Source organism: Camellia sinensis, chromosome 15, assembly GCF_055761805.1.
Source record: "Camellia sinensis isolate YWXY chromosome 15, ASM5576180v1, whole genome shotgun sequence".
NCBI classification, from domain to species: Eukaryota; Viridiplantae; Streptophyta; class Magnoliopsida; order Ericales; family Theaceae; genus Camellia; species Camellia sinensis.
In genome coordinates this window covers 114231916-114254919 of record NC_138975.1, presented here as the reverse complement: position 1 = coordinate 114254919, position 23004 = coordinate 114231916, and the positions used below count along the sequence as shown (strand labels likewise).

Below are 23004 nucleotides of genomic sequence, written 5' to 3'. Positions count from 1 at the left end.
AGCCTTAAGACTGGCTTGACCTACCCCCTCGAGTACCAGAACGGTCTCCTCAACCACCATAAGGAGTCCTATGCAGTTTCCAGCAAGTCTCTCGTGTGTGTTGAGGTCTACGGTAGTAGTTACAAAAAGGATTATCCTTCTCAGATGAAGGACGAGAACCACGAGACACATGCTCACCATCTTGTGGAGGTGTAGAAACCAAGGCAGAACGATCAGTGGTGGTAGAAGGTAACATCGTAGAGCGGCGACTCTCCTTATCCTATACATAAGAGAAGGCTTCCTGGAGCGAAGGAAGCACGTCCATACCAAGTACTCTACTTCGAACAAGATCATATTCCATATTCAGGTCTTCCAAGAACTTGAAGACCCGCTCCTACGTCACAAACTTCCAGTAACCAGCGAAATCTGTGGGACAGATAGGCTTATAATCCCGATGATGGTGAACTCTCTTTCACCTATTGCTAAGGAAGGTAAAATACTTGAGGATAGACATCTCACCTTGTACTGACCTCTCAATGGACCGGCACAACTCGAAAGCCTGAGAGAAATTCCCCTTACAAGAGTAAGTAGTAGCCACCCAAATATCCTGTGCAATGTCCATAGATAGATAGCCCTCTCCAATCTCCGGGACCATAGAATGTATCAACCAACCTATGATTAAGGAGTTGGTGATCTCCCACTGATCATAACTACGTAGTGCTGGATGCCGGTATCCTTCCATCAACATACCCCATCTTCCCTTTGCTCTTCAAAAAAATAGTCAAACTTTACGACCACGCTAGATAGTTCTGACCATTGAATAGAGAGGTGGTAATTTTTAGGTTAGGGTTGAGGTTATCAGTCATAGTAGGAGGCATAATGGAACTCTCACTCTTAGGTGGCTGAGAAGTAGTGAACTCACTAAGGGAATCTACCATGGATTCTCCTATGTAACTCTCAAACATAATGCCAATCACAAACTCGAAAGATAATAGTGGAAGGAAAAACACAACTACCACTATGAAAGCATATCAGACTAAGAACTCATATAGATTTTTTTTTTTACTACTATATATATATATATATATATTAAGAAAAAGAGAACAGAGAAGAAGGTGTTATAGCTATATGTACCACAACAAGAGTTCAATCCATTCGTTAGACACCAGTCGACCAACCAGGAGACACCAATCAACCAACCAAGTCGATTGGAAGCAGTCTACAGAGCCTCCAGAAGTGCCGACAGACCTATAAGGACAGGCTAGGGCTGTCGACAGACCTAGAGGAGAGTAGAGGAGGCTTCGACTACCCTGGTAGAGGGCCGACTGACCTTCGGATAAGCTGGGTGGGGTCCAACTGACCCAGACAAGGGTTTGGGTAGCCTGGGCAGTCTAAGGTTTGGGTTTGGGTGGCCTTCGGTGGAAGCGAGGTGGCTGTGAATATGTGATTGGTGGTAGGGTCTTCCTATTGTGGCTCTGATACCATGTAAGTTTAGAGAACATAAAGAGATAGGGAATGAGTGAGACCTCATCCCCTTTTATATTGATAATAATACGTAACAACAAGAGTGCCAGTACGGATAAATTATGGGTTAGCCCATTACATCAATCAAGGGAAAATAAAATCAAACAAGAATAAAATATGGCAAATATTATTTCCTATTCTAACATATTCTAACAATTGGTCCAATGCCAGAAAAGCAAAATGAACATAAATAATTGGTCTATTAGAAAAGACTCCTAATTAAATAATGATTTCTTTTCATGTTGCTTTTTCAATGGATCAATATATGAAATCCCACTCCAGCATTACAATGTAAAGCAAGCCTAGTCAATTGTTCCCGACAAAAGTTCATTCCTTCTACCTTATTCTCCACAAATTAACTTCAAAATGCAAGACAGTTATAATCCATTACGGTCACAAACACTAGAACCATCCAACCTTATTGAACTCTAAATCCACAACCTTTCTTGGCCCTAAAACTGGTACAAAATCAAGTGTGGGCAGCATCATCCACATTTCCCAACCTATCCTACGTCATAATTTAGTCATAAAAAAATGTGTATATGGACCCAGCAAAGAGTGTGTTTGTTACCATTGAATCCTTTGAGTAGTATAGAATGCAAGGCAAACTTATGGTTGCAAACCAATTAGTAACAGCATCAACATAAAGCTCTCCCTTATACCTGCATCAAACAATCAACACGATGTTAAAATTTCCTTTAGAATCCATCAAGTAGCAAATTAGAAGACAAATCCCACAAAATATATAATATATATAGATTGCATTGGGCATAATAGAAATGTGCAAAGCTTATAAAGCTTGTGTGTTGACTTTAAAACTCACAATGCAGCATGGGCGCAGCTTCAAAATTTAAACCTCAAGCGGAAACTCACCTAATTAGACAATTTGCAGTGTTACATCCAGAGGGAAATGCAATGAGTGAAGGCAAGCCTGTAAGCATATCAAACGAAGTTAAAATAGGGGAAGAAGTCAAGTGCTTATAACAATAATAGTTGTTCTCCCTACTCTTGAACAAGCATAATCAAACAATATAAATGGCAAACAAGAAATTATAACATACATTGTTGTCAAATCGGGATCCGAATCATGTATTGTTTTTAAATTTTTTTGAATCACATATTGTATCATATCATGTAGCGTAAGATAGTTTAATACCTTTAGAAATAGGTAGAAAAATAAATATAGTTATAAAAAACAAATATCTTATGAGAATAAAACACTAGATAATGTATAATTCTATCAATTGTAAAAGTAAAGTTCCTTAAATTAAATATATACATGCAAAAATACATATTATCTTCACAAGGCATAGATTAATAATGCAAGATTCTAAAACCACATAATAGATATGTCAAAAAGGTAGATGTAATAACCCACATTCATGTCTTAGTCATGTTCATGTGCATTTACATAACTTTGCCTTCTTAAGTTTGCATTCATGAATCTTGTCTTCTTTTGCTTAAGTGTTGCTTGCATGCTTTGTTCCTTCCTTGCTGTCTCAAGCCTAGGTCATGTCAAGCCTAGGTCATGCCAAGCCTAGGTCATGCTAAGCCTAGGTCATTCCAAGCCTAGGTCATGCCAAGCCTAAGTCATGTCAAGCCTAGGTCATGTTAAGCCTAGGTCATCTCAAGCCTAGGTCACACCTTTGAACCTCTTACACCTTGGACCATCTTGGAACCACTTGGTTGACCTCCACCATCACCTAGGCATATTGGCCGAGATGTTACCATCTAGGCGTCCGAGATCCTTAATCCTTGCACCTAGTGATCTTGTTCTGGGACTAGAATGACCTAGACCGAGGTGTGGCACATCTAGGCCGAGGTGTGGCACAGCTTGGCCAAGTGTTATCCTTCCTAGCCGAGATCATTGAGACCTTACTTGCCGAAGCCTACGTCCTTAGCCGAGATCATTACTTGCCGAAGTACCCTTGCCTTCTAGCTTGTTGAACACACTTTGTCATAGTCTTGTCTTGTCTTTCAGTCACCTTTTTGAGGAGAACGAACCTGGTAGTGCCACGTGTCCGAGCTGAGTGTTAAGTCAGCCGGCAGACCTGGAAATTTATCATTTGTTATATGTCTTTGTTCTTGAGGAGAGAGAAGCTCTAGAAGAAGAAGAAGAAGTCTTTAGAGAGAGAAGAAGATCCCAAGCTTGATCCTTAGAGTTAAGCCATTAGATCCGTGCCTTGAGGTTAGACTCTTGATCTATTCTTGTTGTTCTTATTATTCATCTAGCTGCATTGCATGATCGAGCATGATTTGTAAGCCATGCATTGCTTTGAAGTTTGGTTTTAGAAAGAGAAAGTGTTATTCATGTGTTCTTGAAGAAAAACCATGTTTTGATCCGAAAGTTTGTATCAAGATGCATGTTTTCGTGTTTGTTTTCATATAATCTTCAAGTATGGGTACCAAGGTCCATGTTTTTGAACTCATAGCATGAAACCTCAGATTTTGTAATAACAATTTATGATTTTAACATTCATGTTCTTCATGTTCTTCATGTCCTTCAAAGAGGAAACCCAGATTTCCAGACCCCATTTCCCTAGGTGTGATCACCGAGACCACTCTTGCCTAGATCCCACACATAGGCCAAGCGTCGTATCTCACCTTGGCCTACCTTGCATGATCACTTGTATCTTAGTCTATCTTGCATGCACACCTAGGCTAACCACTGCATCACCTAGGCCGAGATGTTCATCATCTAGGCCGACCATGGTACACCCTTGCCGGCATCTTGTAACACCTTGGCAGAGAGCTGCACACCGAAGCCTAGGTAACCACACCTCGGCCAAGAGGTGTGGGACCTCGGCCAAGACCTCCTGAGTTCACTCAGCTAGGTCATTTTTGCCTAGATCATTTCTGTGCATCCATTCCAAGACCTGGTTGGTACCCAGCATGTTTTCCCTAGATGTTTTCCAGCATGTTTTCCCTAGATGTTTTCCAGCATGTTTTCCCTAGATGTTTACCAGCATGTTTTCCCTAGATGTTTACCAGCATGTGTTTCCCTAGATCATTTGCATTCATGTGAAGCTTGTTTTTAAGAGTGCATTCAATAGGCTTTGCCATGTGTTTGTAGGACTTGGAGCTTTGCCTTGATCCCGACGTCCCAAGAACTATGTGAGTGGTATTTTTAATAAAGTTATGTTATAAAGTTTTGATAAAGCCTTTCTTCGTTTTAGAAAAGTATTTGATCAAGCATGAATGATTATCTCTATTTTGTGTATCAAGTATAAGCTTTGTTTTGATGACATTCTTGGAAAGTCCTCCCATGCTAGGGGACTCTAAGCCCATGTAGCATCATGTTTGAGAGATCTCTGCTATCGACGGTCTATGAACGGATAGCCCCCACCGACGGTCTATGAACGGGTGGATTTGTCTAATCGATTCCGGGTCAATTATTCCCTTGTTTTGTCTGAAATGTCATCACAAGTATTATGTAGATGTTATTAACACCCCAAGCAAGATTTGAAAGACCATGATTGATGAACTTGATTCATCCCATGTTTTGTTACAAGCTGTTATATGGATGGTTTTGATAAAGATCTCGGATATCATTCATTTAAACCTTTATTACTTGTACCATTCACTGAGTATCCAAGCTCACCGTCTCTATATATATATGTAGGTGCCAAGCAAGAAGGCGGCGACGCCTAGATGTGTGTGTTTTGCAAGATGTTTTGGATTCATGTTATGTCGGCAATATTTATGTCGGCAATCTTGAAGATTATGCTTCTTAGTTGTATTTCATGTGTTTTGTAAATGTCGGCTTGAGAAGCCTTTTGATCAAGATGTAATATGTACTTTATTTTATTTGTATTCAAGTTGTAATACTATGGTTAAGATGTATGTCATTTTATTTGATCTATGCACAGCTCTTATGGACCACTTGTATTGTGAATTATTGCTTCCGCACATGTTAGCCCCATATGTAATACTCTGATTGTGTGTGAATTTTGAAAGTTGGCCTTCGATAATCTCGGATTACTGGCCATCACGGCACCATCCTACTAGGGGCGGTTTGGGGTCGTGACAGAATGGTATCAGAGCACAAGTTCCTTATAGTACGTTATTCACACACTCTGAGTCCTAAAGAGCTTAGGATTTCCCTTAGAATGATATTAGGATTGCATCATACTGCTTGCTATTTGACAAGGTGTGCATCATCTCGGCATGATCATTTATTACTTGCATACATGTTTATTTGCTCATCTTGTTTTAAGAATCGCATTTTGCGTACCTTTAGCATCATGAGAAGGGGTAGACCTCCAGTTGGCCGAGATCATTCCTAGGACAGAATAGACAGATTAGAAAGATTGGTCGAAGGATTGGTCCGTGAGTTGAGACAACCTAGGCCACAAGACACAGGTACCACTTCCATTCAGGCCGAGCAGACAGATAATCAACATGCAGTTCCACCTCCACCTCCTCCAGTACCACAAGTGCAGCCGCAGCCAGCTTTGTATGGAGACGACACGTTGACCTTGATCAAAGAATTCAAGAAGATGAAACCGCCGAAGTTCCATGGAGGTATAGAGCCGATGAAGGCGGAAGCATGGGTTCTTGAGATAGAGAAGTTGTTTGAGGTTTTTCCCAGCACCGACGCCCAAAAGGTGTCATTGGCAGCATTCACATTGGAAGACGACGCTCGTAGGTGGTGGATGATGATTCGAGAAAGTAATCCAGACTTGACTTGGGCCAGATTTTTGGAGTTGTTTCATGACAAACACTTTCCCCTCAGTGTCCGAGATCACAAGACTACAGAATTCCAGATGTTGACATAGGGTAGCAAAACAGTGGCTGAATATGATCGTGCTTTCACCGAGTTGGCAAGGTATGCACCTCACATGGTCAACGATGAATATATGAAGGCTAGAAAGTTTGAAAGTGGGCTTTGTGGATCAATTCAAGACCGGGTTAATTTGCTCAACATGCCGACGTATGCTGGAGTGCTAGATAAAGCCATCCTTGCAGAAGCCAACTTGAACAGAAGTTAGAGTTTGGGGGAGAATCAGAAGAAGAGGCAGACCTATGACAATCGCCAAGACCAGCATGATGCCAAGAAGAAGACAAATGTGGACAGTTCCAACAATACGAACCAGGAAGGTGGCACTAGGCCGATATGTACAAGTTGCGGGAGGCGACATTTTGGAGTTTGTCATCGGGCATCTGGAGCATGTTTTGAATGCGGTGAGATAGGTCATCATATTAAGGATTGTCCCAAGGTAAAGGTTGGGGATGGTAGGAAGGGATGAGGATCCGACATTCGGAATTGTTTTGGGGACAAGGTAAGTTAAGTTTGGGGACCAAACTTCTTTAAGGGGTAAAAGATGTAATAACCCACATTCATGTCTTAGTCATGTTCATGTGCATTTACATAACTTTGCCTTGTTAAGTTTGCATTCATGAATCTTGTCTTGTTTTGCTTAAGTGTTGCTTGCATGCTTTGTTCCTTCCTTGCTGTCTCAAGCCTAGGTCATGCCAAGCCTAGGTCATGCCAAGCCTAAGTCATGTTAAGCCTAGGTCATGTTAAGCCTAGGTCATGCCAAGCCTAGGTCATGCCAAGCCTAGGTCATGTTAAGCCTAGGTCATGCCAAGCCTAGGTCATTCCAAGCCTAGGTCATGCCAAGCCTAAGTCATGCCAAGCCTAGGTCATGTTAAGCCTAGGTCATCTCAAGCCTAGGTCACACCTTTGAACCTCTTACACCTTGGACCATCTTGGAACCACTTGGTTGACCTCCACCATCACCTAGGCATATTGGCCGAGATGTTACCATCTAGGCGTCCGAGATCCTTAATCCTTGCACCTAGTGATCTTGTTCTGGGACTAGAATGACCTAGAACGAGGTGTGGCACATCTAGGCCGAGGTGTGGCACAGCTTGGCCAAGTGTTATCCTTCCTAGCCGAGATCATTGAGACCTTACTTGCCGAAGCCTACGTCCTTAGCCGAGATCATTACTTGCCGAAGTACCCTTGCCTTCTAGCTTGTTGAACACACTTTGTCATAGTCTTGTCTTGTCTTTCAGTCACCTTTTTGAGGAGAACGAACCTGGTAGTGCCACGTGTCCGAGCTGAGTGTTAAGTCAGCCGGCAGACCTGGAAATTTATCATTTGTTATATGTCTTTGTTCTTGAGGAGAGAGAAGCTCTAGAAGAAGAAGAAGAAGTCTTTAGAGAGAGAAGAAGATCCCAAGCTTGATCCTTAGAGTTAAGCCATTAGATCCGTGCCTTGAGGTTAGACTCTTGATCTATTCTTGTTGTTCTTATTATTCATCTAGCTGCATTGCATGATCGAGCATGATTTGTAAGCCATGCATTGCTTTGAAGTTTGGTTTTAGAAAGAGAAAGTGTTATTCATGTGTTCTTGAAGAAAAACCATGTTTTGATCCGAAAGTTTGTATCAAGATGCATGTTTTCGTGTTTGTTTTCATATAATCTTCAAGTATGGGTACCAAGGTCCATGTTTTTGAACTCATAGCATGAAACCTCAGATTTTGTAATAACAAGTTATGATTTTAACATTCATGTTCTTCATGTTCTTCATGTCCTTCAAGGAGGAAACCCAGATTTCCAGACCCCATTTCCCTAGGTGTGATCACCGAGACCACTCTTGCCTAGATCCCACACATAGGCCAAGCGTCGTATCTCACCTTGGCCTACCTTGCATGATCACTTGTATCTTAGTCTATCTTGCATGCACACCTAGGCTAACCACTGCATCACCTAGGCCGAGATGTTCATCATCTAGGCCGACCATGGTACACCCTTGCCGGCATCTTGTAACACCTTGGTAGAGAGCTGCACACCGAAGCCTAGGTAACCACACCTCGGCCAAGAGGTGTGGGACCTCGGCCAAGACCTCCTGAGTTCACTCAGCTAGGTCATTTTTGCCTAGATCATTTCTGTGCATCCATTCCAAGACCTGGTTGGTACCCAGCATGTTTTCCCTAGATGTTTTCCAGCATGTTTTCCCTAGATGTTTACCAGCATGTTTTCCCTAGATGTTTTCCAGCATGTTTTCCCTAGATGTTTACCAGCATGTTTTCCCTAGATGTTTACCAGCATGTGTTTCCCTAGATGTTTTCCAGCATGTTTTCCCTAGATGTTTACCAGCATGTGTTTCCCTAGATCATTTGCATTCACGTGAAGCTTGTTTTTAAGAGTGCATTCAATAGGCTTTGCCATGTGTTTGTAGGACTTGGACCTTTGCCTTGATCCCGACATCCCAAGAACTATGTGAGTGGTATTTTTAATAAAGTTATGTTATAAAGTTTTGATAAAGCCTTTCTTCGTTTTAGAAAAGTATTTGATCAAGCATGAATGATTATCTCTATTTTGTGTATCAAGTATAAGCTTTGTTTTGATGACATTCTTGGAAAGTCCTCCCATGCTAGGGGACTCTAAGCCCATGTAGCATCATGTTTGAGAGATCTCTGCTATCGACGGTCTATGAACGGATAGCCCCCACCGACGGTCTATGAACGGGTGGATTTGTCTAATCGATTCCGGGTCGATTATTCCCTTGTTTTGTCCGAAATGTCATCACAAGTATTATGTAGATGTTATTAACACCCCAAGCAAGATTTGAAAGACCATGATTGATGAACTTGATTCATCCCATGTTTTTTTACAAGTTGTGATATGGATGGTTTTGATAAAGATCTCGGATATCATTCATTTAAACCTTTATTACTTGTACCATTCACTGAGTATCCAAGCTCACCGTCTCTATATATATATGTAGGTGCCAAGCAAGAAGGCGGCGACGCCTAGATGTGTGTGTTTTGCAAGATGTTTTGGATTCATGTTATGTCGGCAATATTTATGTCGGCAATCTTGAAGATTATGCTTCTTAGTTGTATTTCATGTGTTTTGTAAATGTCGGCTTGAGAAGCCTTTTGATCAAGATGTAATATGTACTTTATTTTATTTGTATTCAAGTTGTAATACTATGGTTAAGATGTATGTCATTTTATTTGATCTATGCACAGCTCTTATGGACCACTTGTATTGTGAATTATTGCTTCCGCACATGTTAGCCCCATATGTAATACTCTGATTGTGTGTGAATTTTGAAAGTTGGCCTTCGGTAATCTCGGATTACTGGCCATCACGGCACCATCCTACTAGGGGTGGTTTGGGGTCGTGATAGTAGAGAAATAAACTAAAAGGTACTACATCTCAGAAATAGCTTTTTTTTTTTAATAAGTTAATGAAAATTTTCTGCAACGTTAATTTACTTCAAATAATTTGAATATTTTTTTTTTCTAATTTGCTAAAGAAATTTAAGTATTTATGTAACATTCATATCGCATTATGTATCGCGTATCATATATTGCATCACGTATCGTATATGTGTCATAAGATACATTTAACTTAAGGTACGTATTGATGATATTATCGATTTCCTTCTGAAAGGTATCGAATCGTAAGATACATATCGTGAATCGTAAGATACTGACAACACTGATAAGATAATGTATCTGAGAAATTTATTGACTTCATTCAATTGAAAGCATGACTAAATTCTAGAAAATGAGAGAAAGTTCTTACTAGGGAGAAAATCACATGACAATCATTTTAGCCATATATCCAGATTTGCCTTCTACTAGGGATGGGCATCAACTGGGTTGGGATAGGCTTGCACTTTATAGTAAGAATATATGTATTATCCCAAGGCCCGCCCAACCTCATGCCTAATCTAACCATCCCAAATTCAGCCATAAAAATACTTCTACATCCCAAGCCCTCACAATTAACTCAGTATATTTTTGTGCAGCTCATTTATGTCAGGATGTAGTCCTATCTTTTTGCGTTTCATTTGCAGTTTTATGAAAATTTAGTTTGCAGTGCTTAATCATCTTCATATTGCATATAACTTGTGTACATTATATGGAAGATAGCAAATATTTGATCCATAGCTTAGGATATCAATATCTGTTGGGTGAGATTTTGTGCTGTAAAATCCCATAGATTGCTCAATGCACTATTTTGGAGGTGTATAGAGGCAAAGAGTCCTAGTTTTTTTTAGTTTCTTGGTAATTATTCTGAAATTGAAATTAAAAATATTTGATAAAATATTTACCATTGTGAAACGAAGGCTGCCCTGTAAATGTCTTCTCGAAAGGTAAGTAGCAAGCTGAACTTCTCCAAGTTCAACCATTCCAGTATTTGCCATCCCATCCAACAGAGAAGCTGAACAAAGAAACAAATACCACTTCTATCAACAAGGTATCTAGAAACATAAAAAATCATAGAGAAAATGAAATAGAACCAAGTTGATCAGTCCAAACATGAAAAAAAGAAAAGAGAGAGAGAGAGAGAGAGAGAGAGAGAGAGAGAGAGAAGAATAAAGAATGATACAAGAAAACAAACATTTAACCAAGGTAAGCAATTTGTTACTTAGATTCTTATAGCAGAATAACTCCTTTCTCAATGTTCACAAGTACAAAAGACGAAATGCATATGCTTTTGCTTCCAAACTTGCATCAGAAAAAAAAATAGTCAAGAACTGCGTTGGCATTCTTTTAAATCAATGATCATAATTTATTGTTTTTAAACATGTTGATCTCGTTTTATGCTTTCCAATCACAATGCTAACTTCCAATCTATAACATGGAGAAACAGTTAAGTCTAGAGCCATAGGGTTTGGCAATTTCATGACTTATATTGTAGCAAGGATGAAGTGTAATCCAATATCCATAGAGGGTTTTGGAAAGGGAAAACACATACAAGCCTCAAGAACTTGACAATTTCAAAGAGGCATCAAAGAGTCAAGGAAGGATGAACTCAAGTCATCAACAAGAAGGATGCCCAAGTGACAAGAAGACCAAAATGTATTAAATAGAACCACCTAGGGTCAAGACTTTAGAAGACATTTATGCTGGTCTTGGTCAAGATTGGTGACCATTTTGGTAAATAAAGTATGACCTCCCAGCCTTCCAAAAACCATAACTTAGGTTCTAGTTTAATCCTTGAGTAAGACCAATTTCAAATGAAACTAAATTTACGGAGTTTCAATTTGAGCACAATTTTCACCCAAAACATTGTTAAAAATAAGCAAGTTAATAGTCTTTTGAAGTTGGCCCGATGTTGCTGGTGGTAAAAATCCAACAGACTTGAATGATGAACTATTCTGGCCAGCCAAACTGGGTGCCATTTGAAAAAAATAAACTAGACATTATCTAGCCATTGGAACGCACGCATCATACATAAGTTTCTTTCATTTTAAACACAGAACTTGATGATTTGAGACCTAGTATTATGTATATACATTAGAACATATCTTAAGAGATTTGAGAGAGCTTAGAAAGAGTATTCATCATGCACTAACTATCAACAACTGGCCCAAGCTTGAGAATCTTGAAAACCAAACTTTGGACAACTTTTGGGCTTCAATTTAAGGTATAAATTCTTCCTTCTTTTTTTTTTTTTTTTTTTGGCACCGGGGAGAGAGCACACCCCCAAGACCCAAGGCCTTGTCACTAGGCCAACCCCTTGGGATTGTATAAATTTTTCCTGTTAGTGTATTGTTGAGACAAGTTTACCACACATTGATATTTATTTTGCAAATTGCAAAGGTTGGGTATAGCGATCCCGGTTGTCCCTTTACTGTTCTGTTGTATTCTGGACTCGGTTCCGTGGTGTTGGTGGTGGTATACCCTGTTGTCATCCTTTAATTCCACTTGATTGAGTTTTAGGATGTATTGGGCAGAGTTGTTACAGGTTGGTTAGGCTTTGGTTTCAATTCTTTGTTGCCCAGTTTTCTGGAGGTCCGCTCGAGCGGGTCTTCTTGCGCTCGAGCGGAGATGGCACGCTCCCTGTATTTTGGTGCTCTGCAGAACTTCTGCAAGCATGTTTTTCACGCTCGAACAGGTTTCTTTGCGCTCGAGCAGTGGCGCTCGAGCGGGTAGTACTCTTTGGTGTAAGTTCTGGGAGGGGAAAATCTACACTCGAGCGGACTGGTTTACGCGCTCGAGCGGATGTACTTTATTCTTGTGTCTTGGCGCTCGAGCGGGACTTATTGCGCTCGAGCGGACCTAGTTTTTTGTTCTTGACGCTCGAGCGTTGTGTTTTCCGCTCGAGCGGGAATGTCGTATATCAGTTGGCAGCTGGGCGTTTTAAATTCACTTTTTACATTCTCTCTTTCTCTCTCACTTTGTAAAAAGACATTTTGAGAGTTCCTCTCTCTAGAAACTACCTTCTGTCTAGGGTTTGATCTAGTTAGAGTGTTTCCCTTCCCTTCGGCCTTTGTAAGAGTTGGGTTGATCGTCGAGAGTTACACATTGATCCGAAAATATTGAGTTTTGGAGCACGTTGAGTTTCTTCACCTTCTTTCCTTGAACTCCGAATTTGAGGTAGGGATTCCTACTCACTCTTATGGGTTTTAACCTAGATTTTGAGCTTATTGTTTAAATGGTTGATTTTGGGACTTAGGGTTTCAAAATGTGTTAAAAAGGGTTTTGTGATTTTGGGCTCATAGTATGTATTTTGGGTTTCAAAATGATGATATAGTTGTTGGTTGGTGATATTTGAACCTTTGAGTTGATATTGAGAGTTGGGGGTAAAATCCCTAATTTGTTGTTTAAAATTAATTGGTATAATTAATTTGGGAAAATTGTAGCTATATGGAATTGAGTTGGAAATAATGAAATTGGTTCATTATATGGTTAAATAGTGGAGTTAGATTTATTAATCGCTCACTTTTGAAGACATTGATATTTTATCTGTTGGGGCTTTTATTATCTGTTTAGAAATAATTGCTTGGGCTACCGGTGGAGGGTAGTTTTGATTGTTGTAGACAATGCATGATGATTAGGCAAACTAAAACTAATCAATTGGATATGTCATAGAGTATGACGGTTGATAGAATACATTAACGTTATGTATTGATTAATTGTGTATATGACCTCTGTGTGTATACATTGTGTGTGTAGGAGGAGATAGGGGATGTACTCCACTGTTTAGGGGAAGATAGGGGATGGACCTCTAAACCGGATGTTGTTTGGGAGGAGATAGGGGATGGACTCCACTGATACAACTCATATGCTTCTCAGATAATGTGTTGATATAGCTCATATTCTTATCTTTGGAAGTGTTGATACAGCTCATATGCTTATCATTGGAAGTGTTGATATAGCTAATATGCATATCTGTTGAAATGTGGATACAGCTTGTATGCTTATCTGTTGAGATGTTGATACAACTAGTATGTTTATCTATTGTAAAATGGGAAATGTTTAATATGGGTCACTGTCTCATATAAGTGGTTGGCCAGGTTCTGAGCCATTGATGTAGATTGTGAAATTGATAAGAAATGGAAATTGAAATGAAACATGAACATAGTGGTCATGAAATGGAAATGGGTTATGAATTGGTTTATGGAAATTGAACATTTATCAATTGCTGATGTCTTAGTCATTGCTCATACTGTGTTTAGCATATCTCTACTGGGCGTTGCCTCACCCTATATGGGACATTATTTTCAGGTACAGGTAGCATGCCACCTCCAAGGACATAGCTTGGATGATGATGAGAGTTGAAGACTTTTTTTTTGTTTATTTTGTTAGTGTTACATGTATATCAAGCCAAGGGCTTATTTTGTATAGAGTTAGTACTCTTCTTTTGTGTAACCAGGTGTTGACTTGGAAAGCTGTAAGCCCATAGGGCATTTGCTTTTGTTGTTAACATGTAATACCATTGTAAGAACTACTCTGATGAATATAAATGGTTTCTTTTATATCAATACATGTCTAGTGATGGGTTTTAATGTTATTATTTTGAGGGCGTTACATTGGGGGTAAGACTTGGAATGCTTGTTTGACTCTTATAGTTTCTGGTAGTAGGCTACCCATTGTGAGTTGTGCATTGTGAAAAAGGTTGTGGGGGAACCCATTGTGAATTAAGGATTGTGGTTGAGGTTGTAGGTGATCCTAGAAACTTGTTGAATTCTGAATTGAGGAAGAGGCTGACGGTGACCTTGTAAAACCCAATGTGGTGGGTTCTAGGTATAGACTTGAAGTAGTGGGTTTTAGGTGAGCCCTTTGTGTGAAAACCTAGAAAAAATCATAGTGTTGTTCTTCAAGACAAAATATTAGGGAGGTTAGTAGGTTGTAAGTTAGCCTAGGAGAAACCTTCATCAAATCCTAGTGTAGTACTTGAATAGGAGACAATAGGTAGATTAGTGGGTTTTAGATTAGGCTAGGAGAAACATTCTTCAAATCCTAGAGATTGCCTTTATGAGGAGAAATTAGGTGGGTGCTAACATGCCCATTGTAAGTCACCAGTTGTTTGGATGAATCTGTGAGAATATTGTGCATATACGTATATATATGATAGTGTAGTGTGTATATATTGAGATTAGGTGAATATTTTCGTTAAGATTAGGTGAATATTTTCATTGAGATTAGGTGAACATTTTCGTTCCTTTTTAATCTTAGGGTTAGGAGTACTATATAATCAGATGTATCCTTTGTTTTTTGAGTCAATGGAATATACAAAAAACATTCAGAAATCATACATGGTATCAGAGCTTTGTGGTTTCTGATTTTGTGGTGGCAAGGGTTACGCTTGAACTGGTTCAACTTGCTCGTGATTCATTCGTTTGATCGAGTTCTCTCTTTTTCGATTGGTCTAGTACATGATCAAACTCCTTTGGTTTGATCTTTGTTCATGACTTGGGTGATCCATTTGTTTCGTCTACGAGTGCTTCGTCTGGATTCTTCGTCTCGCGAGTGAGTCGTCTCAGTGGACCCATCGAGCTGCTCGACTCATCTAGTCAACTCTTCTTCGCAGTTTGTCCTCGCAGCTCATCATGTCTCCGTCTTGGTTGACTCCTCACTCCTCTGATTCGTGACTGCTTCTCCCTTCTCCCTATGGTCATATTTGACCATCTAAATCAGGTTTTGTTTTGCGTATATTATGGTTGACCCATCAACTTTGTTTTGGGTTTATTACGTTATGGCCTATAAGCTTTCTGTTTATTACCCTGTGACCTTTCCAGTTCTAGTTTTGGATTATTAGAGTTTGACCCATCAGTCTCTTGTTTATTACACTTAGCTCAATTGGTTCTCTGTTTTTGGTTCATGAAGATGTCAAATGATAAGATTCAAGCTCTTTCTTCATTTGTCTTATTGGCTTCTACTCAGCCTCTACTGTCATTGATTCCATCTACCCATCAGCTTCAATCTTCTGTAAAGCCCAAGAAGGGGCCACTGGCATTAGATGAGTGTGCCTTCTACCATCAGAGGGGCCATTGGAAGCCCCACTGTCCCAAGAAGGGACGTATGCCTACCTCGTCTTTTCAGCAATCTCAGAACCACTTCCGAGCTCCTTTCGTCGTTTATATTGTATTTGCTCCGACTCTTGATCCTAACTTGGCTTCCTTGAGTGCTTGAATTAGTCAGCTTTAGCATATCCTGCCTACTACTTGACCATCTCCATCTGCCTCAATTGTTTCCTCTCTTCATTTAGGTTTGCTTGGGTCTTCTTCAGGTGTCTCTCCGCCTGTCTAGATTTTTGACTCTAGTGCCTCTCATCATATGACTCCTCATCTCTCATTACTTCAAAATTGTACTCCCTCTCCCTTTCCTGTTACTATTAATGCTGCTAATGGGTCTGGTATGTCTGTTATATCTGTTGGGTCTGCTTACCATCTGCTATGTCTGTTATTTCTATTCCATCTGTCCTTTATGTTCCTCAGTTATCTGTCAGTTTATTATCTATCAATCAGCTTGATACCTTCGGTTTTAATGTTATCTTTTCTTCATCTATCAGTTCTGTGCAGGATTGGACGTCTAAGCAGCAAATTGGGACTGGCCGTAGAGTTGAAGACCTCTATGTGGTGGAGAGCTTGCATCTGTCTATGACTGCCTTTTCCTCATTTTAGTTAGGTTCTTTGTCTAGTCCTTTCTACTTGTGGCATTCTAGATTAGGGCATTTATCTGCTGATCATTTACGGTCTTTAGCTCAGTCTGGTATATTAGGTAAAGTTTCTCCTAGTGAACTTACTGAATGTCGGGGTGTAAACTTACTAACATGATAGCATTATCTTTTCATAAAAGTGCTTCTATATCTGATACACTATTTTCTTTAATTCATACTAATGTTTAGGGCCCTTCTCCTATTCTCACTAAAGGGGGTTCTGCATACTATGTGTCATTTGTTGATGACTACACCCGTTGCACTTGGGTTTATCTTATGACTCCTAAGTCAGATTTCTACCAGATATACCGTACTTTCCAGTCTATGGTCACTACACAGTTTGGGTCTACTATTAAATTGTTGCGGTTTGACTTGGGCGACGAATACTTTAAAAATGAACTCTGTGAATATTTGGCCAAATTGGGTAGCATTCACCAAACTTCTTGTACTGACACACCTGCCCAAAATGGTCGAGCTGAGCGTAAACACCGTCATCTCCTTGAGATAGCTAGATCTCTCATTCTCTCTGCCTCTGTTCCGGCTCCATTTTGGGGTGAGACAGTTCTTACTGTTGCTTTTCTTCTCAACCGTATGCCTACCCCTCTTCTTTCTGGTCGGTCTCCTTATACGGCTCTATTTTCTCAACTTCCTAATTACTCCCTCCTTCATGTTTCGGTCTACTTGTTTTGTCCTTTTGCCCCGTAAGGATAGGACCAAACTTAGTGTCTGGTCTGTCCTATGTATCTTTTTCGGTTATAATCTCACTTAGAACGGCTATCGTTGTTATGACCCTGTTTCCCATCGCCTTTATGTCTCTTGCCATATTGCCTTTCTCGAACGTCTACCTTATTTTTAGCTTCCTCCACTCACCGCCCCAGTTTTCAAAAAGGATTTGGTTCATATTGATCTGTTTCCTTCTGAGGTCCTGTCTGATGAGTACATCTCCACCGTTCCTCCTGAACTTGTTCCATCTTCTCCTCCTACTTCACCTCTGGCTGCTTCTCCTTCTTTGGTTTCTTCTCCTCCTCTGTTGTTAGTTTATTCTCATAGCAAAGTTCCTCCTCCACCAGTTGTCTCTACCCCTGCTGTTAATCCTTCTGCTTCTGACGACTCTGATCCCACTGCACCCCGATATCCTACTTGAGCGAGTCATCCTCCAAACAGGTTGAGTTAGTCTAATACATGTTTTTCTGCTTCATATCGTACTTTTTTGTCTGCTATTCACTCTTTTTCAAAACCTCAATCTTATAAGGAGGCCTGTTAGGATCCTCATTGAGTTCAAGCTATGGAGGATGAGTTGTCTGCTTTACAGAAAACTAGTACTTGGAAGTTGGTTCCTTTATCTGCTGGAAAGAATCTGGTTGGTTGCAAATGGGTCTACAAAGTCCAGACTCATTTTGATGGTTCTCTTGAGCGCTACAAAGCTCGTCTGGTTGCCAAAGGTTCCTCACAGGAGTATGGTACTGATTATGAAGAGACCTTTTCTCCTGTTGCCAAGATGACTACTATTCATACTTTGATCTCTGTCGCTACTGTTTGTTCTTGGCCTCTTTCTCAGACAAATGTTAAGAATGCTTTTCTTAATGGCCATCTCACTGAGGAGGTTTACATGCGTCCTCTCTCTGGCCGGACAAGTTTGTCACCTTCGGCGTGCTCTGTATGGTTTGAAGCAGTCTCCTCGTTCTAGGTATGATTGCTTTCAGACTGCTAGTACTGAGCTGGGGTTTCATCTTTGTGCCCAAGACTCTATTTTATTTCTTCTCCAAACCTTTGCTGGATTTGTTGCGTTATTGTTGTATGTGGATGATATGATCATCACTGGTTCTGACTTTTTTGCTATATTTAAGGTCAAGCAGCATCTTTTTCGCACCTTTGAAATGAAGGATCTGGGCCCATTGCGGTATTTTCTTGGTATTGAGGGCGCTTCTTCTCCTAAGGGCTACTTTTTATCTCAGCCCAAGTATGCTAATGAGGTTATTCATCGGGCCGGTCTTACTGACACTAAGATTTCTGATACTCTCATTGAGCTTAATGTCAAGCTCAACACTATTGATGGTGTTTTTCTGGATGATCCTACTTTATATCGAGAGCTCATGAGTTGCTTAGTCTATCTAACGGTTACTCATCCTGATCTTGCCTATGTTGTTCATGTGGTTAGCCAGTTTGTCTTTGCTCCTCACTTCACACATTGGGCTGCATTGGTTCGGATTCTTTGCTATCTCTGAGGTACTATATTTCAAGGTTTACTATTGTCCTCTACTTCCTCTCTGGATTTGATGGCCTATACTGATCCTGATTGGGCTGGTGATGTTACTGATCGCAAGTCCACATCTGGTTTCTGTATGTTTCTTGGAGATTCCTTGATCTCTTAGAAAAGAAAGAAAGAAATTGTTGTTGCTTGCTCCACTGCCGAAGTTAAATATCGTGCTATGGCTCATGCTACTGCTGAAGTTGTTTGGCTTCGTTGTCTTCTCTCTGACTTAGGTGTCCCTCAGTCTTCTCCGACCTTCCTCTATTGTGACAACCACAGTGCTATTCAAAATGCACATAACAATGTCTTCCATGAGCGAACCAAGCACATTGAGATTGATTGTCACTTTGTTCGTCAGCATCTACAGTCTTGCTCTATCTCACTTTCTTTCGTCACTTCGGCTCTGCAACTTGTTGACTTCTTTACCAAGACTCACACCATTGCCCGATTTCAATTTCTTCTCGGTAAACTGTCAGTATTTTCTGCTAAAACACCTTGAGTTTGAGCAGGAGTGTGAGAATATTGTGAATATATGTATATATATATATATATATATGGTAGTGTAGTGTAGTGTGTATATATTGAGATTAGGCGAATATTTTCGTTTCCTTTTTAGTCTTAGGGTTAGGAGTACTATATAATCAGATGTATCCTTTGTTTTTTGAGTCAATTGAATATACAGAAAACATTCAGAAATCTTACAAAATCATGGATGCTTCACCCAAGAAGGTTGGAGAAGAGTGGCCAAACCACTATATATTATTTGTTGATATCTTTACAATCTTGCTCTTTATTTTAAATATGTTCTATGTATGAGATGAATGTATGCATTTGAGCCATCATATAAATCTCTATAATTATTTATGTGAATGATCATATATTTCAAAAGATCATGTGTGTGTACAATTGTGATCAATTGAGAATGGAGTTAGCATCCTTCCATTGAACTTGATTTCACATAAGTACTTTTACATTAGACTTAACAATAAAACCTAGCTCTAATTAATCAACTAAAGCAAATTAAAGATATTTGAGATAAATTAATTAGAAAAGTAAGCACAACTTGACCCTTTGATAGATATATTTCTATAATTCAATCAGATATCATAAGCGTAAGTAATAAACTCATGGGGTGTAAGACACATTGAATCACTTTCAAAGTTTAAACATACTGAATAGTTAGAAAAATTGAGATTGGTCATTGAGGACTAGTGAAGAAAAAACAAAAGAACTGTCTTATCACCCCCTTCTAGGCCATTTTCATAAACACAGAATGAGACACTATGACCTGCCAATTCAGGTTGGTTTTCCATAGCAATCAACTTCTGCATGAACCTTAAAAAATTTCAAAATTCCTAATTTCAAAGTGGACCAATTATATAATATGCATTGAGTTGTATCAAGAATTTTACTTGCCTTATTTCATGTTATGTTTGTTGTGCCAAACACCATAACGTGAAATAATCTCCTATCCTCAAGTTATATCCTTCTAGAAAATCATATCATAGTATTAGGATTGAAAGAGAGCAACTCATTTGTTCTTTCCCAATTAAAGGAAAAAGCCGAATGACGCCAAGGGATTCTTTCATATTTTCTCTCTTTTATGTTGTAGAATAGTTAGCACAAATGTGTATGGATGTTGGATTGAACATTGATAATTGATATGATGTCATACAAGAACCATGGACAAATGGTAAAAGGGACATCCACATGAAAGGGCACTACTTTAGTAGCATTCAACTCCTTGGTTTATATGTGAGACACTATTTCAAGTACCACCTCAGGTTTCCCCCCAACCCCCTCTCAAACACAACTCAATTCAACTTATCCAACTCAACAAAGCCTTGTGCCATTTGTGTCGGATGGGTATGTAAGTTCCACTTAACCATTCCACTCTTTCAAGGTATAACTTTGGTTAAATCACCAATCTACATTTTAAGGTTATGATATTATCAAAATCAATGGATCTTTGATTCTGATAATATTTAAGTGTAATTTTATGGATTTTAGGAATTCATTACAAAGAAAAAATTTAACAGCCAACTGAAGTTGGGCAAATGTTCAATGAAAATTTTAAAATATTGTTTTGCATAGCGCTTTCAACCACCAAAATAATGGAAATATAAGGTAAATTCAAGGGAGCAACATTATTATTTTTTTACTTCATCATGCAGCTAAGAATTGGCTTTTTAACAATTTTATGTTTTTCCAAAACTTTATTTAAAAAACTAGGGATCTTTTGCATTTTATTCCCAAACCATAGTTGCACAAAGCCGAAGCGAGGGCTTGGGCGGGGGCAGGAATGTGAGTGGATGAGCAAAGGCCCTATAGAAGAGTTTTTCGTTCGGAGCATAAGCGGGGCAGTAGTGGGGGGCCGGGACGGGGGTGGGAGCAAGGTTCCGAATGATGAGCAAGGCCCCATAGGAGTTTTGTGCTATTAAGTCCCAAACTATGTGAAAGCGCCATTACTAAACATGCTTTTAAATTTCCTCATTTGAAATTAGATTTGGAGAAGTGTGCTAATAATTGAAGTGTAGAGAAAGCATGGTTGCTGGCCACACTTTTTATTAGAAACGTGGTTAGTAATCATGTTTCCACCAGAGTTTGAATATAAATAGGAAACTAAAACGCATGGTTACTAAACATGCTTTCAAGAAAAACATGTTTAGAAACTATATTTTCAAGTAGTTTGAGAAGTAAGTTCGATATACCTCTAATTTTTTTTAACATGTTTAAAAAAACCATAAAATGGTTAAAGAGCCCTAAGAATTTGTTAATGACTTCAAGTAAAATTCAATCTGAGTGGTTAATAATGCACGCAACGCAAGTATGGTTGTATTGGGTTATGCAGCTCTATTACGTGGATCAAGCCCTGTGGCAATATTTGTCTAGCTCTTGAGGAAAATCATGGCCTAACCAGCTATTACACTGAAGTACAGTTTAGTATAGTATATTAACAAACATTTAATGAGCAAAACTCAAAAATTACCATTCATCAATTTGACACAAACATGTTAAACGAGTAAGAGGCTAACACACTCCACCAACGTGACTCTTTCAAGCACAAAGCTTTCCACTTGAAATTTCCTAAATTCAATACATCAATTCTACATTTTGGGTTTTAGCTAAGTAAAAATTATAAGAGTTAAATGTTATTTATGGTATTTGCTTAGGGCATTTTTATCCTCTGGCATTTAAATATATGCAAAGTGCCCTCATGTGATTTTGACCCAGTTTGCACTTTACCTCCCTACTGTTACTAATTTTGTCCAAATTAACAGATTTTGTGTCACACGAGCCTATTTTAAGAGTTGGCATGAAAAACAAAGAGTCAAAAGTCAAATTTTAGTGTAAAAAGACAAAATTTTCATTTCATTCTCTTCTTCCCTGTTTGAAAACCCTAACCCTAACTCACCCACTCTCTCTCACCTATAGCGATCCCAGTTTTCCCTCCATTGGTTATTGTAATCCGGACTTGGTTCCGTAGATGTCAGTTGTTGTATTTGTTTCTTTCCGTCCTTCAATACTTTGTATTTGAGATATAGGATGTTTTGGGCAAGATTGTTACAGGTTGGGTGTGTTTGGGAGCAAATGGTTGCTGCCCAGAATTTTGGTCCTTCGCTCGAGCGAGCCTTTTGTCGCTCGAGCGAGCTCTGTGTTATAGATCCTTCACTCGAGCCAGGGTTCCTTCGCTCAAGCAAGAGTTGATTTTTGTATCTGGTGGCTCGAGCGAGGAGTCCTTCGCTCGAGCTTGCATCTGCGTCTGGTTCTGAACCTGAAGGTTGCAATTCTTTGCTCGAGCGAGCGAGGTTTATGTTTTGGGTGTCTTCGCTCGAGCGAGCATTCTGTCGCTCGAGCGTGCTTCTGGGTTGCAGACCTAAAACTTTGAATTGTTGGCTCGACCGAGACTTTCTTCGCTCGAGCAAGGGTTCTTTGTGTTTGGTCGCTCGAGCGACCAATCCTTCGCTCGAGCGAGCCTGTGTTATATCAGTAGACAGCAGCGGGATTACACTTCACTTTTTCATCTCTTTTTTCACTCAAACCCTAGATCTGACCTCTCTCTCTCTATATATACATCTTCTCTCTATATATTTTTAGTGTGTTTCTACCCTAAGTTCTTTGTAAGAAAGGTAAAGGGTCGCGAGGGCTTTGTTTTAATCAGAACGGAGCACTTTAGTTTTTCTTCATCTACTCCTTTGGGCTTCTAATTTCGAGATAGGGATATCCTACTCCTTCTTATGGGTTTTGACTTAAATATTTGTCATTTTGATTTGTTGGTGTTGTTGGGTAATTTTGGAAAAGTTAGGGTTTGGTTTGTAATTTATAAAAGAGGG

At 39.5% G+C, this 23004-nt stretch overlaps 1 long non-coding RNA gene across 1 annotated transcript; it reads right to left on the bottom strand.

Annotated features, from left to right (window-relative positions):
• Window positions 1-1722: 1722 nt before the first annotated feature.
• Window positions 1723-10717, bottom strand: LOC145813775 (uncharacterized). The gene is made up of 2 exons (XR_014357049.1): window positions 10583-10717; window positions 1723-2434 (listed from the first exon to the last, which is right to left on the bottom strand). It is a non-coding gene; the product is annotated as an uncharacterized LOC145813775 (long non-coding RNA).
• Between the last annotated feature and the right edge of the window lie 12287 nt (window positions 10718-23004).